The 21963-nt window shown below is 38.7% G+C and overlaps 1 protein-coding gene and 1 pseudogene across 3 annotated transcripts in view; one reads left to right on the forward strand and one right to left on the reverse strand.

The window, feature by feature from the left end:
• Nucleotides 1-21963, reverse strand: part of NCK1 (NCK adaptor protein 1) — a 104760-nt gene that overhangs the window by 32845 nt on the left and 49952 nt on the right. The gene's annotated exons all lie outside the window — the stretch shown is intronic.
• On the forward strand, nucleotides 3067-21961 carry LOC119526237 (annotated as a pseudogene).

Consider the following 21963-nt stretch of genomic DNA (forward strand, 5'->3'; position numbering starts at 1 on the left):
CAGGCTGGTTTATTAAATCATCAGTCAATTGGCTGCAGCTGTGACTGATGACATCAATGAAGGGCATCTCTTCCACAATGAGAGAATGTAGTTGGCTGGATTTAATCCAGTCAATCAGTTGAAGACTTTTAAGCAAGACAGAGGACCTTCACTTCTTCGGCTGCCCGACAAAGCATTTCCTGAGGAGTTCGTCAAAGTTGGCAGTTCGTTTCCTGAGTTCATCGAACACGTTCATTAAGTTGCCAGTTCGTTTCCTGAGGAGTTCAACGGACATCTTCACTGGAGTTGCTGGTTTGCTGCCTGCCCTAAGGAATTTGGACTCGTGCACACCCACAGTTGTGTGAGACACTTTTATAAATCTTATATTCATAGATATTGCTTATTGATTGTTTCCCTAGAGAACCCTAATACAGTACCCATTAGAGAATTAAAGCTCATACAAAAGATGAAAAAAGATAATAAATTTAAACATTGGCAAAGGACAAAAAGCAATTATAGAAGAGAAAATACAAATGGTGAAAAAGAATTTGAAAAGATCCTGAATGTCTTGACAATTAAAGAAATGAAAAATAAAACTGAGATACTATACTTCTCCAATATTACCTAGTGTAAAAGAATGTACCAAAAATAGGCATTCAAATACATTACTGGTATTGTAAGCAAAAAGTGATACAAAGCTTAAAGTTTTTAGTTATGGAAATTTTCAAACATATATAAAAGTAGAGACTAGCACAATGAACACCCTACCTATCACCTAACTTAAATGATCAATATTCTGTCTTTGTGGTTCATCTATGACCCTATTTTTTTTCTTTTTGGTAGAAGGGGAGGTTAAAATATTTTAAAGCAAATCCCAGACATCCTATGATTTCACCTATAATTACTAACAGATAAGAACATTGTAAAAACATTAGCACAATACTATTATTATACCCTTCCAAAATTAACAATGAATCAAGGGCTTTTGCCCTTCTTTTTGCCATACCAGTTGCCCCTTTGGAAGTCTGCTAAAACCTATAAACCTCTACTCATAGTAGTATTTTTAAATACATAAAAATACACACAACTCTACATGGGACATGACTCCCAAGGGTATAAATCTCCCTGGCAACCTGGGATATGACTCCCAGGGATGAGCCTGGACACGGCATCGTGAGATTCAGAAAATCTTCTTGACCAAAAGGGGGAAGTAAAATGAAACAAAATCAAGTTTCAGTGGCTGAGAGATTTCAAATGGAGTCGAGAAGTCACTCTGGAGGGCATTCTTATGAGCTATATAGATCCCTTTTAGTTTACAGTGTATTGGAATAGCTAGAAGGAAATACCTGAAACTGTCGAACTGCAACCCAGTAGCCTTGATTCTTGAAGAAGATTGCATAACTATGTAGTTTACATGGTGTGACTGTGTAGTTGTGAAAACCTTGTGGCTCACACTCCCTTTGTCCAGTGTATGGACAGATGAGTAGAAAAGTGGGGACAAAAACTAAATGAAAATTAGGGTGTGATGTGGGGGATGGAATGTTTTGGGTATTTTTTTTTTTTTTTTTTTTTGAGTGAGAAAAATGTTCAAAAGTTGATTCTGGTGATGAATGCACAACTATATAATGGTACTATGAATAGTTGATTGTACACTGGATGATTGTAGGGTATGTGAATATATCTCAATAAAACTGTATTAAAAATACACACAATTAAGAAATTCAGTAATCAAAAAAATTTTTAAACCATGTAATGTAAGTGCTTCTTTTTTAAGGTTAATAACTCCTGGAATAATTAATTCCATCTAATACTGCTGTTTGATTTTCATAACTATTTTTTTTAAATGCCTTTTTAAAGTTAGCTTGTTGGGACCAGGATCCAAATCAAGTCCACATAATTGCACTTTAGTTAATATATCTTAAGTCTCTTTAATCTGTAACACAGCTCTCCTTCCCCACTTTTCCATGCCATTTATTTGTGGAAGAAACTGCCTTTATTTGCCCTGTAGCATTTCCCATGTTGTATATTTGGCTGATGTGTATCCTCATGCCATGATATGACATGTTCCTCTATTTACTCTATCTCCTATAAACTCGTAGTTATATGTAGAGGTTTTAATTTTTCTTGTTATTCTTGCAAGACTACTTGGAAAGTATTCTCATGTAATCCTTACTGCAACATCAAAAGGCACACTATGTCTGGCTATCTCATTTTTATTAGTGTTAAGATCAAATGATAGATTTAGTAGTATGAAGATGATTCATCCATTATAAGCTTCCCCATCACATTACCTAATGGTTTTTAGCAGCCACTGATGAACATTGTCTGAATCTACTCTTTCCAAAATGATGACTTCCTAGCTTTACCTGCTTTTAGAAATACTATGATTGTCCTATAAAGAATTTTGCCTCATTAACTATTTGATTACACTAATATACAGACTGCACTGGAAAGGCAGAATATACACTTAATTTTTTTTTCTTTCATCAATTTTCAGAAAAGTGGACTTACAAGATGCTTTATCCATTGTATTTCACTGTATGTATTCCATACAGCATTCCTTCTGATCAAGAGATTCACTTCCCAGTAAATAAATGGGACAACGAAGCAATGGAATTCACTGGTCTGGCCTTCATCCTGAAGAAGCTGGCTTGACAGAACAGTAGAATGGCCTTTTGAAGACTCACTTTCAGCACAAGCTAGGTGGCAATACCTTGCAGTCTTGGAGCAATGTCCACCAGGAAGTTGAACATGCTCTGTATCAGCGTCCAATATATGGTGCCATTTCTTCCATAGTCAGGATTCACAGGTCCAGGAATCAAGGGGTGGTGTATCACCTAGCGATACACCAGAACAATTTTTGCTTCCCATTCCTACGACCTTATGCTCTGCTGGTCTAGAGGTCTTGATTCCTAATAAAGGACTCTCTTCCATCAAGAAACACATCAATGATACCACTGTGGAAATTGAGACCGCCACTGGGCCACTTTGGGCTCCTCATGCTTCAATTGACAAAGAAGGGAGTGACTGTACTAGCTGGGATGGCTGATCCTGATTACCAAGGAGAAATTAGGTTGCTATTACACAATGGAGCTAAGGGAACAGTATGTCTGGAATACAGTATTACCATATCCTGTGATTAAAGTCAATGAAAAACTACAATGGCCCAATTCAGACCGAAATACTAATGACTCAGATCCTTCAGGAATGAAGGTCTGGGTCACCTCACCAGCCCAAGGACCACAACCAGGTGAGGTGCTTGCTGAGGGCAAGGGAAAATGGAAAGGGTAAAAGAAGAAGGTAGTTATAAAATATCACCTACAGTCACATGACCAGTTGCAGAAATGAAAACTATAATAGTTGAGTACTTCTTCCTTGTTTGTACAAATATGCATATATATTAAGTATATTTGTTTTCCTCCCTCTCTTATTTCCTTATCATTAAACATAAGACATATTAATAATAGTTCACTTTATATCACAGTATTTAAATTACAGGATTTCAAAGGACAAGACTATCACTGAAGAACTTTACATCTTTTTCTGAGGAACAGGTTAGTGTGGTTTTGATTGTAGGCAGAATAGCTGTATCATGTTAGGCAGAAATTATGACTTTATTATTGTCTTTATTTGGAGATAAGTACATATTAAGGAGAAGTGTATGGGTGCCAAGTTGACAAGGGGTGGACTATGATGGCCAGTTTTGTGTGTCAACCTGGCTAGACTATAATACCCCCTTATTCCAACAGTTATCTAAGTGATGCTGTTTAGATATTTTGGAGATATGATTAAATTCCATAATCAACTGACTTTAAAATAAGACAGCTTATCTTAGATAATCTGGGTAGGCTTGATTCAATCAGTCTAAAGGCCTTCAGAGCAGAACTAAAGCTTCCCTAAGGAAGAAATTTTACCTTTGGACTGCAATTTTAGCTCATGCCCAAGAGTTCAGCCTGCCCTTCCTGATGGCCTGCCCTGTGGATTTTGGATTTGCCTAGCTAGCCCCACAATCATGTGAGCCAATTCCTTGCAATCAATCTCTTCATATCTATCTCCTACTGGTTCTGTTTCCCTGGTTAAACCCTGACTGATATACCCAGCCAACTTCTAAAGATGAACAATCAGTTTCTGTTTTAGAATTATTATGAATTCATGGATTTTTAACATATTTGATATATTTCAATCCACTATAATCATTTTGCTTTTTGATGCTCAAATTGTCCCATCTTTGTCCAGAGTGAGCTCTTTCAAGTTGGTTCCTGGGCTTTTTAACATGACCCCAATGGTTTTTGATAAGGTTCTTACTTTCAGGCACATATGGCCCAGGCTTATCCTGTAAATTTCCTGCCTAGGATGTGGAGCTAGCCATTTCTGTAGAGTTCTAGTTCCTTTTAGTGAGAAACAGTATTTGGAGATGACAATCTGGAGGCTTGTGGTGCTCAATGCCACTGGGTTGTCATTATTTCCAGGCCTTTCCAGTGGGAGGAAATAGAAAATAGGTATTTTTTAGAAAGAGAAAAATCCTAGATTCATATTGATATTTTAAAATTCAAATTAAAGATTATAGATATTTCTACAACCTACTTAACTTTATATTTGCACAACTTTTACTCTAAGCTGAATGCCTTGGTTCCTAATGGCATTAAAATGATCACTTATTTGCTTTATCTGACAATTTATTTGTAAAAGTTTCAAAATAATAATTCTAACATCATTAATGATAAGGCTACTAAAGTAAACTTTAAGATTTCTTTGTGGCTCCTTTTGTTCTTAGGATATGTCCAGTAAAAATGTTTTAAAGTCATTTGAGATATTAATAGCACTGAAATATATATCTGAAGGTGAGTAAAAGGGGGAACATTAGATTGTATATACAGCAGCAGAAAAAAATTTTTTTTAAATCTTTGAAAGTGCCCTACACAAAAGGTGAACCTTAACTTAAACCATGGACTACAGTTATTAGTCCAATCATACAATTGTGCTATTGGTAATTGTAACAAATGTTTCACATCAATGCAAGGTGTTAATAGGGTGACATATCAAAATCCTATATTTTAACTATGATTGTTCTGTAAAGCCACAAGTTCTCTAATAAAGAAAAAACAAAATGAAAAAAAATCATTTGAGATGGTTCTTCTGTGTGGCCAGGACAAGTGGATATATTAGGTTCATCTGTTTCTGTTTCAATTTTTGGAGATCACTATTTTTTTTTTCCCTTTTTTATTTAACTTTATTTCACAATTACATAAAACATGGTTCTAAAAGTAAAACTTTCAAACAAAGCACATTCAGAGAGCTTTGCTTCCATATTACCTCTTTTCTCTCCCTTTTCTCTCCTTCCTCCTATAGGACTACAATTTTTTATTCATTTATCTTTTATTTGGCTTCTTTTTCAAAATAAGAAAACCCATATATAAATTTGGGAAATTCAAATTTTCATTCCCCCAACAAAACACATAAACACACATGGATGAGGCATACATTGTGAACCTCACAACATTGTTTATTGTTCTGAACCTTACTTTTTTAACTTAATAATATAACAATATATCCAGGAGATCATTCCATATGGTATACAAGATTTCTTTTTATTGCTGCACAGTACTTTCATCATTATAAAGGCAACATTGTTTCCTCATCCAGACTCAACTGATAGACTCTGAATTGTTTCGTCCAGTCTTCTGGTATTAAACAGTGCTACAATGAATAGCTTCACATATATTTCATTTTATAAGTCTGATACTGTACCTTTGGGTTGGAGTGACAGAACAATGTTGAGTTGAAGCTGAAGGTTTATATAGTTTTGTGGGATTCACCAAAGTCCCTGCCACTGGCTTTTCTTAAATTAAGATTTATTCACACACCATACAATCATCCAAAGTATACAATCAATTGATCACATTACAATCATATAGTTGTTCATTCAGAATGCCAATCTATTTTTTTTTAACATTTTCCTAGTACCAGAAAAAGTGAAAATAAGAATAAAAAAATAACACCCAAATCACATGACTCACCACTCTATTTTTCCTTTAGTTTTTTGCCCCCATTTTTCTACTCCTCCATCCATACAATGAATAAAGGGGAGTGTGATCCACAAGGCTTTCACAATCACATTGTTGCCCCTTGTAGGCTACACTGGTATACAATCGTCTTCAAGATTCAAGGCTACTAGGTAGTAGTTTGATAATTTCAGGTATTTACCACTAGCTATTCCAATTCATTAAAACCTAAAAAGAGTTATCTATATAGTGCGTAAGAGTGCCCACCAGAGTGACCTCTCGACTCCATTCGGAATCTCTCAGTCACTGAAACTTTATTTCATTTCATTTCACATCCCTCTTTTGGTCAAGAAAATGATCTCCATCCCATGATACCGGGGTCCAGACTCCTCCCCAGGAGTCATATTCCATGTTGCCAGGGAGACTTACACCACTAGGTGTCAGATCCCTTGTGGCGGGGGAAGGCAGTGAGTTCACCTGCCAAGTTGGCTTAGCTAGAGAAAGAGGGCCACATCTGAGCAACAAAGAGGGATTCAGGGGGAGATTCTTAGGCACAATTATAAGCAGACCTAGCCTGTCCTTTGCAGTAACAGGATTCTTTAGGGCAACTCCTGTGGTAGACGGTTCAGCACATCAATCTGCCAGTCCTCAATGTTTGTGAAAACATTAGCAACCATCCAGGTGAGGAAGCTCAAAACCTCTGCATTTTCCCCCAGCTCTCCATATTTTTTTTTTCATTTTTTTTAATTAACTTTATCAAAACTTTAAAACAAAACAGACTATATAAAAATTTTCAAACAAAGGAATAAGGAAAAACAAATAACCTAAAATAACTATATTACTTCCATCATGTTCCTACTCTACTCCAAGAAAATACACAGACTACAACCCAGGAAAGGAATAAGAAACCTAAGGTAAGGAATAAAGACTAAGATAAGGAATAAGAAACCTAAGATAACCTAAGACAACTAAGATAACTACATTTCTGTGAACTTGTTCCTACCATACCCACTAGAAATTAACAAACCATAGTCATTCCTGAGCATTCCCAGAATGTTAAATTTACCCATGATAACTTATCTGTTCTTATTAGATTATCTATCCCCCTTCACTAATTGCTATCTATTGCTAAGTCCTCTATATTCTACATTATAAATCATTTATTTTGCATTTTTCAGTGTTCACATTAGTGGTAGCATACTTCTCTTTTTGTGCCTGGCTTATTTCGCTCAGCATTATGTCTTCAAGGTTCACCCATGTTGTCATATGTTTCACAACATCGTTCCTTCTTACTGCCGTGTAGCATTCCATCGTGTGTACATACCACATTTTATTTATCCACTCATCTGTTGAAGGATATTTGGGTTGTTTCCATCTCTTGGCAATTGTGAATACTGCTGCTATGAACATTGGCGTGCAGATATCTGTTCGTGTCACTGCTTTCAGATCTTCGGGTATACACTAAGAAGTGCAAGTGCTGAGATTAAAGGGTAACTCTTTATCTAGTTTTCTAAGGAACCACTGAACTGTCTTCCAGAGTGGCTGAACCATTATACAGTCCCACCAACAATGAATAAGAGTTCCAATTTCTCCACATCCTCTCCAGCATTTGTAGTTACCTGTTTGTTTAATGGCAGCCATTCTAATTGGTGTGAGATGGTATCTCATTGTGGTCTTAATTTGCATCTCCCTAATAGCTAGTAAAGCTGAACATTTTTTCATGTGTTTCTTGGCCATTTGTATTTCCTCTTCAGAGAACTGCCTTTCTGTATCTTTTGCCCATTTTTATAATTGGACTGTTTGTACTACTGTCGTTGAGTTGTGGGATTTCTTTATATACGCAAGGTATCAGTCTTTTCTCACAGATACATGGTTTCCAAATATTTTTGCCCATTGAGTTGGTGGCCTCTTTACCTTTTTGACAAATTCCTTTGAAGTACAAAAACTTCTAAGTTTGAGGAATTCCCATTTATCCATTTTTTTCTTTTGTTGCTTGTGCTTTGGGTGTAAGGTCTAGGAAGTGACAGCCTAATACAAGGTCTTGAAGATGTTTCCCTACATTATCTTCTAGGAGTTTTATGGTACTGTCTCTTATGTTGAGGTCTTTAACCCATTTTGAGTTCATTTTTGTGTGGGGTGTGAGGTATGGGTCCTCTTTCATTCTTTTGGAAATGGATATCCAACACTCCCAGCCCCATTTGTTGAAAAGACTGTTATGTCCCAGTTCAGTGGCTTTGGGGGCCTTATCAAAGATCAGCTGACCATGTATCTGACAGTCTATCTCCGAATACGCAACTTGATTCCATTGTTCAATATATCTACATCTGTCCCAATTCCATGCTGTTTTGACTACTGTGGCTTTATAATAAGCTTCAAAGCCAGGGAGTATAAGTCCTCCTGCTTTGTTTTTCTTTTTTAGAATGTTTTTAGCAATTCGAGGATCTTCCCTCCCCTAATAAATTTGATAACTAGCTTTTCCAAGTCTGCAAAGTAGGCTCTTGGAATTTTGACAGGGATTGCAGTAAATCTGTAGATGAGTTTGGGTAGAATTGACATCTTAATGACATGTAGCCTTCCTATCCATGAACATGGAACATTTTTCCATGTTTTTAGGTCCCTTTCTATTTCTTTTAATAAAGTTATGTACTTTTCTTTGTATAGGTCTTTTATGGCTGGTTAAGTGTATTCCTAGGTACTTGATTTTTTTAGCTGTTATTGAAAATGTTATCTTTTTCTTGAGTGTCTCTTCAGTTCGGTCGTTTCTAAAGTATAGGAACATTACTGACTCATGTGTGTTAATCTTGTATCCCACTACTTTGCTAAATTTGTTTATTAGCTCTAGTAGCCGTATAGTCGATTTCTCAGGGTTTTCCAGATATAAGATCATATCATTTGCAAATAACAACAGTATTACTTCTTCCTTTCCAATTTAGATTCCTATTATTTCTTTGTCTTGCCGGATTGCCCTGGCTAGAACTTCTAGCACAATGTTGAATAATAGTGGTGACCGCAAGCATCCTTGTCTCATTCCTGATCTTAGAGAGAAGGCTTTACGTCTCTTGCCATTGAGTACTATGCTGGCTGTGGGTTTTCCATATATGCTCTTCATCATATCGAGGAAGTTTCCTTTCAATTCATTACCTTTTTTTTTTTTTTTTAGTTTGCATTGATTGTATTTTCTCCCCAATCCCACCCTATTTTTAACACCTTGCAATGTTGACATTCATTTGTCCTACCTCATGTAAAAACATATTTGTACCTTTTATTACAATCATTGAGCACCCTGGGTTTCCCTGAGTTACACAGTCTCAGTCTCTATCGTTCGTCTTTTGTTCTGGTGTCCCACATGATCCCAGCCTTCCTCTTTCAGCCATATTCACAGTCATCTTTGTTCAGTGTACTTACACTGCTGTGCTACTATCTCTCAAAATCGTTTTCCAAACCTCTCACTCCTGTCTCTTCCTTTCTGTTTGCAGTGCTTCTTTTAGTGTCTCCTGTAGAGCAGGTATCTTGTTCACAAACTCTCTCATTGTCTGTCTGAAAGTATTTTAAGCTTTCCCTCATATCTGAAGGATAGTTTTGCCGGATATAGGATTCTTGGTTGGTGGTTTTTCTCTTTCGGTATCTTAAATATATCACCCCACTTCCTTCTTGCCTCCATGGTTTTTATTGAGAAATCCACACATAGTCTTATCAAGCTTCCTTTGTATGTGATAGATAGCTTCTCTCTTGCTGCTTTCAGGATTCTCTCTTTATCTTTAATGTTTGATAATCTGATTATTAGGGCGTAGGCATATTCAGATCTATTCAGTTTGGGGTACGCTGTACTTCTTGGATCCGTAATTTTATGTCTTTCATAAGAGGTGGGAAATTTTCATTGATTATTTCCTCTATTACTGCTTCTGCCCCTTTCCCTTCTCTTCTCCTTCTGAGACACCAATGACACTTAAATTCTTGCTTTTCTTTTTGTCTTTAAGTTCCCGGAGATGTTGCTCATATTTTTCCATTCTTTTCTCTATCTGTTCTTTTGTGTGTAGGCTTTCAGGTGCCTTGTTCTCCAGTTCCTGAGTGTTTTCTTTTCACTCTTGAGATCTGCTGTTGTATGTTTCCATTGTGCTTTTCATCTCTTGCGTTGTGCCTTTCATTTCCATAGATTCCACCAGTTGGTTTTTTGAACTTTCAATTTCCACCTTATGTACGTCCCATGTTTTCGTCATACAGTTCATCTCTTTGGCCATATCTTCCCTAAACTTTTTGAATTTACTTATTATTAGTTGTTTCAATTCCTGCATCACAGTTGAAGTGCAAGTTTGTTCCCCTGACTGGGCCATAACCTCATTTTTATTGGTATAGGTTGTAGTTTTCTGTTGTCTAGGCATGGTTTCCTTGGTTACCCCAGTCAGGCCTCCCCAGACCAGAATGGGCTAAGGTCCCAGAAGGAAGAAATATTCAGTATCTGTTTTCCCTGAGGGTGTGTCTTAGAAAATTGGTACACCCTCTGATGCCTCCAGTCACTGTGCTTTTCTGCTCAGCAGGTGGCACCTCTTAGCCAATAATTCTTGACTGGTGTAAGGAGGTGTGGCTGTTTTCCCCCAGGCTCTGGGGTTTGGTTCTGAATAGAAGGCAGGTAGTAGAGCTGGGCCCTACCCCTTTCCTCTGAGAAGACAGACCCCATACATGGAGGTCATTAGCATTTCAATGGTCTCTCTCTGCCTGTGCTATACCCTTGTCTGGGTTACAGAACTGGGAACTGAAAATGGTTGAGGCTTTCTCCACTGAGCCAAAAAAGCAACAGAGTCCCCATCAGAGCTAGTCTGAGGCGACTCTCCGGCTCTCCAAGGTCAGTCATCACCCAAAGCCTCTGTCTGCTTGTTGGGGATTGGTACCTTGTAGTCAGCAGTTCACACTCGCTAATTAAAACACCCGTTGGAGCTCAGCTGAGCTATATTCATTTGCTGGGAGAGAGCTTCTCTCTGGCACCAGGAGGCTTTGCAGCTCAGGCTGTGGGGGGAGGGGTCTCCCGATTTGGATCCACAGTTTTCACTTACAGATTTTATGCTGTGATCTTGGGTATTCCTCCCAATTCAGATTGGTGTATGATGAGTGGATGGTCACATTTGTCCCCCCGGATTATTTACTAGTTGTTTCTGGTTTTTTTTAGTTGTTCTAGGGGGACTACTTAGCTTCCACTCCTCTGTATGCCACCATCTTAGATCCTCCCTCAATTCATTACCTTTTGAAGTGTTTTTATCAAGAAGGGGTGTTGGATTTTGTCAAATGCTTTTTCAGCATCTATAGAGATGATCATTCGATTTTCCCTTCTGATTTGTTCATGTGTTGTATGAACATCATTGATGTTCATCATTGTTCATCACTGATTGATTTTCTTATGCTGAACCATCCTTGCATGCCTGGAATGAACCCCACTTGGCCATGGTGTATGAATTTTTTAATGTGTTTTGGATTCAATTTGCAAGTATTTTGTTGAGGATTTTTGCATATATATTCATTAGGGAAATTGGCCTATAGTTTTCCTTTCTTGCAGCATATTTACCTGGTTTTGGTATTAGAGTGATGTTAGCTTCATAAAATGTATTTAGATAGTGTCCCATTTTCTTCAATGTTTTGAAAGACTTTTAAGTAAGATTGGTGACAGTTCTTTCTGGAAAGTTTGGCAGAAATCCCCTGGGAACCCATCTGGCCCTGGGCATTTATTTGTGGGAAGCTTTTTGAAGATTGATTGAATCTCTTTGCTTGTGATTGGTTGGTTGAGGTCTTCTGTTTCTTCTCTGGTCAGCCTGGGCTGTTCATGTGCTTCCAGAAAATTGCCATTTCCTCTACATTATCTAGTTTGTTGGCATACAGTTGTTCATAGTATCCCCTTATAATTTTTAAAATCTCTTCGGGATCTGCAGTAATGTCGCCTCTCTCATTCATTATTTTGTTTATTTGGGTCTGCTCTTTTTAATTTTGTCTAGTTAGGGGCTTATCAATCCTGTTGATCTTCTCAAACAACAAACTTTTCATGTTATTTATTCTCTCTATTGCTTTTTGTTCTCTATGTCATTTATTTCTGCTTTAATCCTGGTTATTTCTTTTCTTCAACTTTGTTTAGGATTAGTTTGCTGTTCATTTTCTAGCTTCTTCAGTTGCTCCATTAGTTCTTTGATTTTAGCACTTTCTTCCCTTTTAATGTATGCATTTAGAGCTATAAATTTCCCCTCAGTACTGCTTTTGCTGCATCCCATAGGTTTTGATATGTTGTGTTCTCATTTTCATTCGTCTCTCTATATTTAGTAATTTCTCTTGCTATTTCTTCTTTAACCCACTGATTGTTTAGGAGTATGTTGCTTAACCTCCGGGCATTTGTGAATTTTCTAAGTCTCTGATGGTTATTGACTTTTAATTGTATTCCATTTTGATGAGAGAATATGCTCTCAACAATTTCAATTTTTTTTTAAGTTTATTGAGGCTTGTTTTATGGCCCAGCATATGATCTATTCTGGAGAAAGTTCTATGAGCACTAGAGAAGAATGTGTATCCTGGTGATCTGGGATATAATGTTCTATATATGTCTGTTAAATCCAATTCATTTATCAGATTGTTCAGGTTTTCAATTTCCTTATTGGTCTTCTGTATGGTTGCTCTATCTATAGGAGAGAGTGATGTATTGATGTCTCCCACAGTTATTTTGGAAACATCTATTGCTTCCTTTAGTTTTGCCAGCGTTTGTCTCATGTAGTTTGGGGCACCTTGATTGGGTGCATAAACATTTATGATTGTTATTTCTTTTTGTTGAATTGTCCCTTTTATTACTACCTAGTGGCCTTCTTTGTCTCTCATAACTTCCTTGCATTTAAAGTCTATTTTATCTGATTAATACTGCTATTCCTTCTTTCTTTTGGCTGTAACTTGCATGAAACATTTTTTCCAACCTTTCACTTTCAATTTCTTTGTGTCCCTGTAACTAAGTTTCTTGTATGCAACATATTGATGGTTCATATTTTTTAATCCATTCTGCCAATCCATATCTTTTAATTGAGGAGTGTTATCCATGTACATTCAATGTTATTACTGTGAAGGCATTTCTTGAATCAGTCATCCTATACTTTGGTTTATGTTTGTCAGATACATTTTTCCCCTTTCTCTCTTAATGTCCTTTAACATACCCTTATTGAATCTCTTTAGTTCTGAACCTTTCTCCATACCTCTCTCTCCTTTCTTTGTTTCTCTGTCAGTAGGGCTCCCTTTAGTATCTCAAATAGGGCAGGTCTCTTGTTAGCAAATTTGCTCAGCATTTGTTTGTGAAAAATTTAAGTTCTCCCTCAAATTTGAAGGAGAGGTTGCTGGACAAAGAACTCTTGGTTGGCAATTTTTCTCTTTCAGAATTTTAAATATGTCATGCCACTGCCTTCTTGCCTCCATGGTGGCCACTGAGTACTCACTGCTTAGTTTTATGCTGTTTTCCTTGTAAGTGGTGAACTGCTTCTCTCCTGCTGCTTTCAGAACTTGCTCCTTCTCTTCAGCATTTGACGATCTGATCAGAATATGCCTCAGAGTGGGTTTGTTTGGATTTACTCTGTTCAGAGTTCGATGGGCATCTATGATTTGTGTATTTATGTTGTTTAGAAGGTTTGGGAAGTTTTCCCCAACAATTCCTTTGAATACTCTTCCTAGACATTTACCCTTCTCTTCCTCTTCTGGAACACCAATGATTCTTATATTTGTAAGCTTTATGTTGTCCATCATATCCCTAAGATCCATTTCAATTTTTTTTTTCCCATTCTTTCTTTTGTTCTTTCACTTTGTTTTGTCCTCTTAGAGCTCGGTGACTCACTGCTCAGCTTCCTCTAATCTAGTACTGTGAGCATCCCAAATCTTTTTAATTTGATCAACAGTTTCTTTTCTTTCCATAAGATCGTCTGTTTTTTTATTTACTATTGCAAATTCTTCTTTATGCTCTTCTAGGGTCTTCTTCATGTCCTTTTTATCCTGTGCCATTGTTTGTCATTAATTCTTTGATTAATTTCTCCAGGTACTGTGTCTCCTCTGATCTTTTGATTTGGGTGTTTGGGTTATCCATATGTTCTGGTTTCTTCATATGCTTTAAAATTTTCTGTTGTTTTTGGCCTCTTGGCATTTGCTTATCTTGATAGGGTTCTTTTAGGATATGCAGACTTATTTGAACAATTATCTCTAATCGTCAGAACTACAGCTTGGTGGAGTGCAGTTTCTCTGACTAATTAGCAGGTGGCGTCTGCAAGCCACCTATTCACTTCAAGCCAGTTCTTCCCAACTTTGTCTTTGTGGTGAGCGGGGGTCTGAATCTTGTGGGGATCCAGTTGGTGCACCAAATTTCCATGCGTAGTTGGCGCTGTACACCCTGAATGTGGTAGGTACGTCTGAGCAGTTAGGAAGGGAGGGCGGCTTTAATAATCAAATCTCCCAGGTGTTCCTGGAGACTTAAAACTGTTGCATGATTCCAGACCTTCAGTTCAGTCTCACCACAGTTTGCCTCTGCCGCGGACCCACAAGTCCCTGATATTGATGTATGGTCCCTGGGACTTCCATGTGGGTCCCTCTTCCAAGCCGTACCCTCCTTGGGCCTCCGCTCAGGGAAGACTGTGCTACATCACAGGTGAGCACAGTCCCCAAGGGAAGCTCTGGGCTGTGGGGCCATGCAGGGGCATTCCCAGCCCACTGAAAAGATGGCCATATGGAGCGTGGTAATTTCCCCCTTTTTGCGGACCTCCGCCTTTCTAGCTCCGGGACAATTAGCTGCGGGTGTGCGGAAGGCTATCATCCACGCCAGATACTGAGGTGTGTGCACGAGTTGTAGGAAGCACTTCCCGCTGTGCTGGGCTGTGCAGTGCAGCTCTGGGCTGTGGCGCCGAGCAGGGGTGTTCCCAGCCCACTGAGAAGATAACTATATGGGGTGTGGTAATTTCCCTCTTTTCACAGACCTCCACCTTCCTAGCTCCGGGACAATTAGCTGCGGGTGTGTGAAAGGCTATTGTCCACGCCAGATACTGAGGCATGTGCACGGACTGTGGGAAGTACATCCCGCCGTGCTGCACTGCGTGGCTCTCACTGCCAGATCCACAGCCACTTTTGGGTATTTAAACTAATTCATCTCCAAACGCCAACCCCCGGTTTCTTCTGACTACAGTGTGGCTGCTGGTTCTCCAGCAGGCTCACTTACTGTTTCAGAACGCAGACTCTCAGTTTCACCAAGTGCACGATCCCTGTGGATTTAGCAGACCTTGTCCAGCCAGTGCATTGCTGGAACTGGTATTCTAGAGCACTTTCTGTCTTTTATCTAGTATTTTTCACGGAGACTTTTTTTGCCCTGTCTCTCCTAATCCGCCATTTTCCAGCCCCACCCATAGGCTTTTTATCATTTGTAATCCCAAAAATATGTGAGATTGTCTATTTCCTCATAACCTTGCCAACAAACTAAGTTGTCAATCTTGATTTTTGCCAAGCTCATTAGTGAGATATGGCATTTCAGAGTTTTATCTCTATTTCTCTTATTAAAGTGAGATTGAGCACTGTTTCTTTTGTTTAAGGGACATTTGCATTTGTTTTACTATGTGGACTACCTCTTCATATCTTTTGCCCATTTTTCTATGGCGTGACTTTTTCAATTTTTAGAAGCTCTTTATATAGCAGGAATATTTGTCCTTTGTCTATGATATCAGTTGCTAGTATTTTTTTCCCCAGTTTTCCATTTGTCTTTTTAGCATGGTATGCTATTTTTCAGGTACAAAGTTTAAAGAACAATTTGCCAACAGCTCTCAAAATTTTAAATGCACATTTCTTTCAAACAGAACCTATATACTACAGAAAAAAATGGTGTAGGTTCCCAAAGTCATGTGTGTATAGATGTTTACTGCAGTCTATTTTGGGAAAATTCTGATTACAGATGTTTGTATATGCATTAAAAAGTTCTGGGAAGATATACACTAATGTGTAAACAGTGGTAGCCTCTGAGTGGTAAGACAGGTGAGACTTTCACTCTTTACTCAACAGAATTGTGTAGTTTGAATTTTTCACAATAGATAAATATTAGTGTAATTAAAAAAAACATACTTTTAGGTAATGGACAATACTGTGTTTTAAAACTTCAACTTCCGTGTGAGACCAAGGGAAGAGATGTTTATTTTGTTCAGGATCTGTATTTCCTAAACAATTTAGCTCATATAGTTTGTTCAAGTATCATAATTACATGGAACTTTAAATAGGAAGTGAGACCCGGTAGGTTTGTACAGGTTAGTGTAAAATAGCAACACATCCCAAAGTTATTTGGACAGAGAATAAAAATATATATGCAGGGCCCCCCTGAGGAGCCAGGGGAAAATGCGGAAGTGTTGGACTTCGTCGCCTGGACTGTTGCTGATGTTCTCACAAACATTGAGGACTGGCGGTTTGGTATACTGAGCCCTCTTTCTTGGGGCTTGCCCTCATGAAGCTCTCGTTACTGCAAAGGAGAGGCTAAATCTGCTTATAATTGTGCCTAACAGTCTCCCCGAGTACCTCTTTGTTGCTCAGATATGGCCCTCTCTCTCTAGCTAAGCCACCTTGGCAGGTTAACTCACTGCCCCTCTCCACTACGTGGGACCTGACTCCCAGGGGTGTAAATATCCCTGGCAACGCAGAATGTGACTCCCAAGGATGAATCTGGACCTGACATCGTGGAATTGAGAACATCTTCTTGACCAAAAGGGGGGTGTGAAATGAAACAAAATAAAGTTTCAGTGGCTGAGAGATTCCAAATGGAGTTGAGAGGTCACTCAGGTGGTCACTCTTACACACTACATAGATAACCCTTTTTAGGTTTTAATGTACTGGAATAGCTAGAAGTAAATACCTGAAACTATCAAAATGCAACCCAGTTGCCTTGACTCTTGAAAATGATTGTATAACAATGTAGCTTACAAGCAGTGACTATGATTGTGAAAGCCTTGTGGATCATAGTCCCTTTATCCAGTGTATGGATCGATGAGTAGAAAAATGGGGACAAAAACTAAATGAAAAATATGGTATGGGAGAGGGGGTGATTTGGGTGTTCTTTCTTACTTTTGTTTCTTATTCCTATTTTAAATTTTTCTGGTATAAAGGAAATGTTCAAAAAAATAGATTGGGGTGATGAATGCACAACTATATGATGGTACTATGAATGGCTGATTGTACACCATGGATGACTGTATAACATGTGAATATATCTCAATAAAACTGAATTTTAGAAAAACAAACAAACAAACAAACACCTTTAAAAGTGGGAAATCAATTGAAAGCTAGCTAATAAGGACTGGGATCCAGAAAACAATGTAGGGGATAAGGATATATAGGCAGGGGAAGAGGAAAACAGAGATGCAAGAAAGTTAGCAGGTATAAAAATAAAGCTACTTTACAGGAGAAGCACAATTAAAACCTAAATCCAGAATATAAAGGGAAAAAATTACTTACAATTTACCTTTCCTTTGATGACCAATCATTTCTTCACTATTCTTTAACACGAAAATAGCTGACTTTGGCACAAAATAGCTGACTCAAATTTTAGAGTCTAGACAGGGAGGAAGTATGTATTTAAATGCAATAACCACAGTGAGATGAGACACTTACACTATACGAAAAGCGACTAAGGCCAACTGAGGAAACAGAAAGGTGATGCTTCCCATCTCATGTTTACTCTGGAGCAGGCACTCAAAGTGAAATATGCAGAAACATCTGCACTATTTAAACAGTCATTTTTCTCTTGCTCTCTTTTAGCCAAGCTTACTTAGTTCAATTACATAAATTAAATATAAAGTGACTCCACTGTACTCTGATTCTGACTAGAGACTTAGGTGAAAAGTTCATCAAATTCTGGTACTAAAATTTCAGCTCCATATTTCCAACTGTATTCATGATATTTCCACTTGGATGTTCCTGGTTCCTACACCTGCTTTCTTGATGACCCTGTACCTGGCATCTGAGCCCAGGAGCCTCACCAACTACTGTCCAATTCCTGCTGACATCAAATATTAATTTCCCTTACAACAACTATCTGTTTTGGTACTCACTGCCTGCCTGCTCTGCTCTTATCATACCAACATCATGGACCTTAAGCTTGGAAACAATCCCAGTTTATAGTATTCACACACCCAGCTAGACTTTTCTTCCAGGACTTACTTCCTGATCTCAGATTTATTTTTCAAATTATCTCAACATTCATTCTCAAACTGGACCTATAGATACTTGGTGATCATACTCTTGGCCTCTCCTGATGCGGTTATCACAAGAATAGGACACAAGCTGGATTTAAAAAACTCAACTATTTCAGTGTGCCACTTAGGACAAAACGGAATTTACTGTTTTAGAGATCTTCATATGATCCCTATGACTGGAAAGGGATCAGCAGTTTAAGATGAAGACACCTAATGGCTTAAGATCAGAGGTTTTCATCCCCTCACAGAGACTTGGAGTGGACAAAATCATGTAACTCTACCAAGGAATGTTTACCAAATGTCCATAACCTGGGTTTAATTCCCTAGGCTTGTATCACACAATACTCTTTAAAGTATTACCCTCACTTTACAAAGCGTGAGATAGAGACTAAGAATAAGAAGTTAAATGACATTTCAATGTTGGAAAATAAGTGATAGAAACCAGGATTCAAATTCATGTACTTTTCATTACCATGCTGACTCTTAAAGAACAGAGAAAGAGTGTACACGTTAAAAAGTATGGAAACCATTATCTACTAACTCAGCAATTTTCAAACATTGTGGTCTCAAAACACTTTTAAATGCTTAAGAATTGAGAATCCCAAAGAGCTTTTATTTATATGGGTTATATTTATCAGTATTTACCATATTAGAAATTAAAACTGAGAAAATTTTAGAATATTAACTCATTGAACAAGAATCATATTTAACCCAACACATTTTAACATATGAAAACACTTCTATAAAAATAATTAATTATATTTCCCAAAACAAAAACTTAGTGAAAGGAGTGCCATTATTTTACATTTTTGCACATCTTTTTAAATGTCTACCTTAATAGAAGACAAGTGGACTCTCATATCTGTTTCTGCAATTCATGTGTCATGTTGTTTGGGTTGAAGTATATGAAGAAAAACCCAGCCTCACACAGATATGTACTTAGAAATAGAGTATCTTAAGAAATTTTTCAGATATTGTGGATATTCTGTTTTGATACCACACCAAAACTCATTAGTTTTAATGTGAAGTCTAAAAACATACCAATGAACTTTTCATACCATTATATTCAAATTCATTGGCCTAAGCAATTTTAATTCAAGGGAAGATGGGAGTACACCCATAGCAGTCTCCAATTGATTACAACTAATGTATCCGGAAAATATACAAGGAATAAGTACCTGAGAACTAAGAAAAGAAAATAGCAGGCAGACTGGGCAAGGAAATTAAAATTTGAAAAAAGACCAATACAATGGCTACGTATTTCCTTTTGGTCCCACCCTCCACCGTGTACTTTATTTCCTGGCTTGATCCAAAGGCAAACAGAATAGGGACTTGTGTGGCAGGTGCAGTCAGAAAATAACTCCAAGAGATGCCCATCTGGCCAAAAGAATGGGTAAAAGGGTTCCCAAAAGCCAGAGAAAGTGGGTTAAATTTCAGTCATTGGTATTTTTTTTCTTTTTCCCTTTTGCAGTCCTATCCCAAGGTGAGCTTCAGTTATGGATCTGCACTGCTGCCAAAATGGTAGACGTGGAATATGCATTACAATCCAACACAGACTTCCAGTAGACCTAGATGGCAGCTAAGATGCTCCAGGGTGCCGTTTCCCCAGAGAATCCTTGAAGAACTAACAAAAACAGGCAGAGCTGTCTTCCTCAAAACTCTGGAGAGTTAGAGGGCTGCAGTAATTGGGTAAGTGCTGAATCATGAAAAAGCAGCCAGAAAAATGGTAGGCTAAGCTTGTGATGCCATGCTAGCCCTTCACTCACCCCCACCCTGTCATGAAGAGAGCCTGCACTCCCACTGTGGGTCCTGGTTCTGTTTCAGAATGAACACAGTAACCCCTTTACACATATTGGGGTTCCTGTATATCGGTGCCAATCTATCTGGTGGAAGCATGAAGACTGAACCACATAACTTATCTCGGGCTCACCCACTCAGAATTTGCCCAGAAGACAGAGAAGCAGCCTGAAGACAGCTAAAGCAGTGTCAGAAACAATTATGTACAAGTGGCCTAGCACATATGGTGACCTGCATTAAGTCACACATTAGAGCACCCAAGAGTAGGTGAAAGGCCATTTCAAAAGGAATACAGGGGGCATTCAAACTCCTGTAAACTGTAAACAGGAGAATTCCTAAAGTTATAAGCAAGCATAAGTCCAGGAACAGAAGCGTGCTCCATAGCCCAACCCAGGCTAACACAGGGCACAGAGGACCCAGCACGTGGCATACACCTTGCGCTGCTCTTGATAGGAGGGCTAAGACCACCAGTCAAAGCAGAGCCAATTGGCAAAGACTGTGAGTAGTGCTTTTTGCTTTGGTTTGTTTTTGTCAGCTCTATGCACTCAAGAAAATCTCTGTCATATCACTAGTTGGATAGAAACTTAAGGAACAGACAGCTGAGGGACTACATTCCAGAATTAACACTTAAAAATATTAAAATGTACAGTGTGCTACAAAAGACTACAAAGCAGACAGAGAAACAGGAATTGACGGCCTGTCAAAAGGAACAAGAATAAAAGTCCAGAAATCATCAACAAAGAGGACCAGACTTTGGACATATCAGACAAAGACTAAAAATATGATCCTCAATATGCTTGAGATAAATGAAAACACAGAAAAAGAACTAATAGATATGAAGAAAACAATAAATGAACAATATGAGGATCTCTTTCAGAATCTTAATAGGAACCAAGCAGAAATACCACAGTTACAGACCCCAATAACTGAAATGAAGAAATCCCTAGAGGATTTTAATAGCAGATTGGAAATGGCAAAAGAAAGAATTAGTAACCTTGCAGACAAGGCAATTGAAAAGATTCAGAATTATGAGCAGAACGAAAAAAAGAATTTTATAAAAGCAAACAGCCTAAAAGACATGTGGGACACCATCAAACGCACCAATATATGCATTATGGGAGTCCCCAAAGGAGAAGAAAGAGAGAAAGAGACAGATGGAATGTTCAAAAAATAATGTCTCTGTGTAGCTGGGCATGGGGGCAAGCAGAGCACATCGGAGGCAGCAGGGAGCAGACTGGGGTCGTCAGCACCTCATCAGGGATGCAGCGGCAGCAGTTGGGCTTCCCGCCCTGGTCAGCGGCAGTCTGAGGGACACAAGAAGGGGGCTGGGGGAAACCACACCTGGCTGGCCAACATAAAGAACCTGCCCCTCCACGTCATCCACCTGGTGTACAAGGATGTTGACAATGCTGACCACTGACTCTGATGGCATCAAAGTCATCCCCAATGAGAAGGAACTCACTGTCCTGCACGTCACCATCAAGGGCCCTGACAGAACCCTATAAACTGGAGGCCTGTTTCACATGAAACTCCTGCTGGGGAAGGAACTTCCTTGCCACCCCACCCAAGGGCTACTTCCTGACCAAGATCTTCTACCCCAACATGAGCACCAACAGCAAAATCTGTGTCAACATGCTCAAGAGGAACTGGACGGGAGAGTTGGGTATCCAGCATGTGCTGCTGACTATCAAGTGCCTGCTGATTCACCCCAACCCCATGTCTACGCTCAGTGAGGAGGTGGACTGCCTACTGTTAGAGAACTGAGGAGTACATGGCATGCAACCATAAAGATTCACTTAGCTGTTGATGGGTCCAGTGGCAGTAGGTCTGAGACCAGCTGGGCTCTGGTCGGGGCAGCTGCAGTCTCCTCCCGAGGGGCCCAAGGCCAAGAAGCACACAGGCCAGTGCAATAAGAGGCTGGCAGCCAAAAAAAAAAAAAAAAGAAGGACAAAAGCAGGACTGCAGCAGCTGTAGGG

This window comes from Choloepus didactylus, chromosome 1 (genome assembly GCF_015220235.1).
Source record: "Choloepus didactylus isolate mChoDid1 chromosome 1, mChoDid1.pri, whole genome shotgun sequence".
NCBI lineage: Eukaryota > Metazoa > Chordata > Mammalia > Pilosa > Megalonychidae > Choloepus > Choloepus didactylus.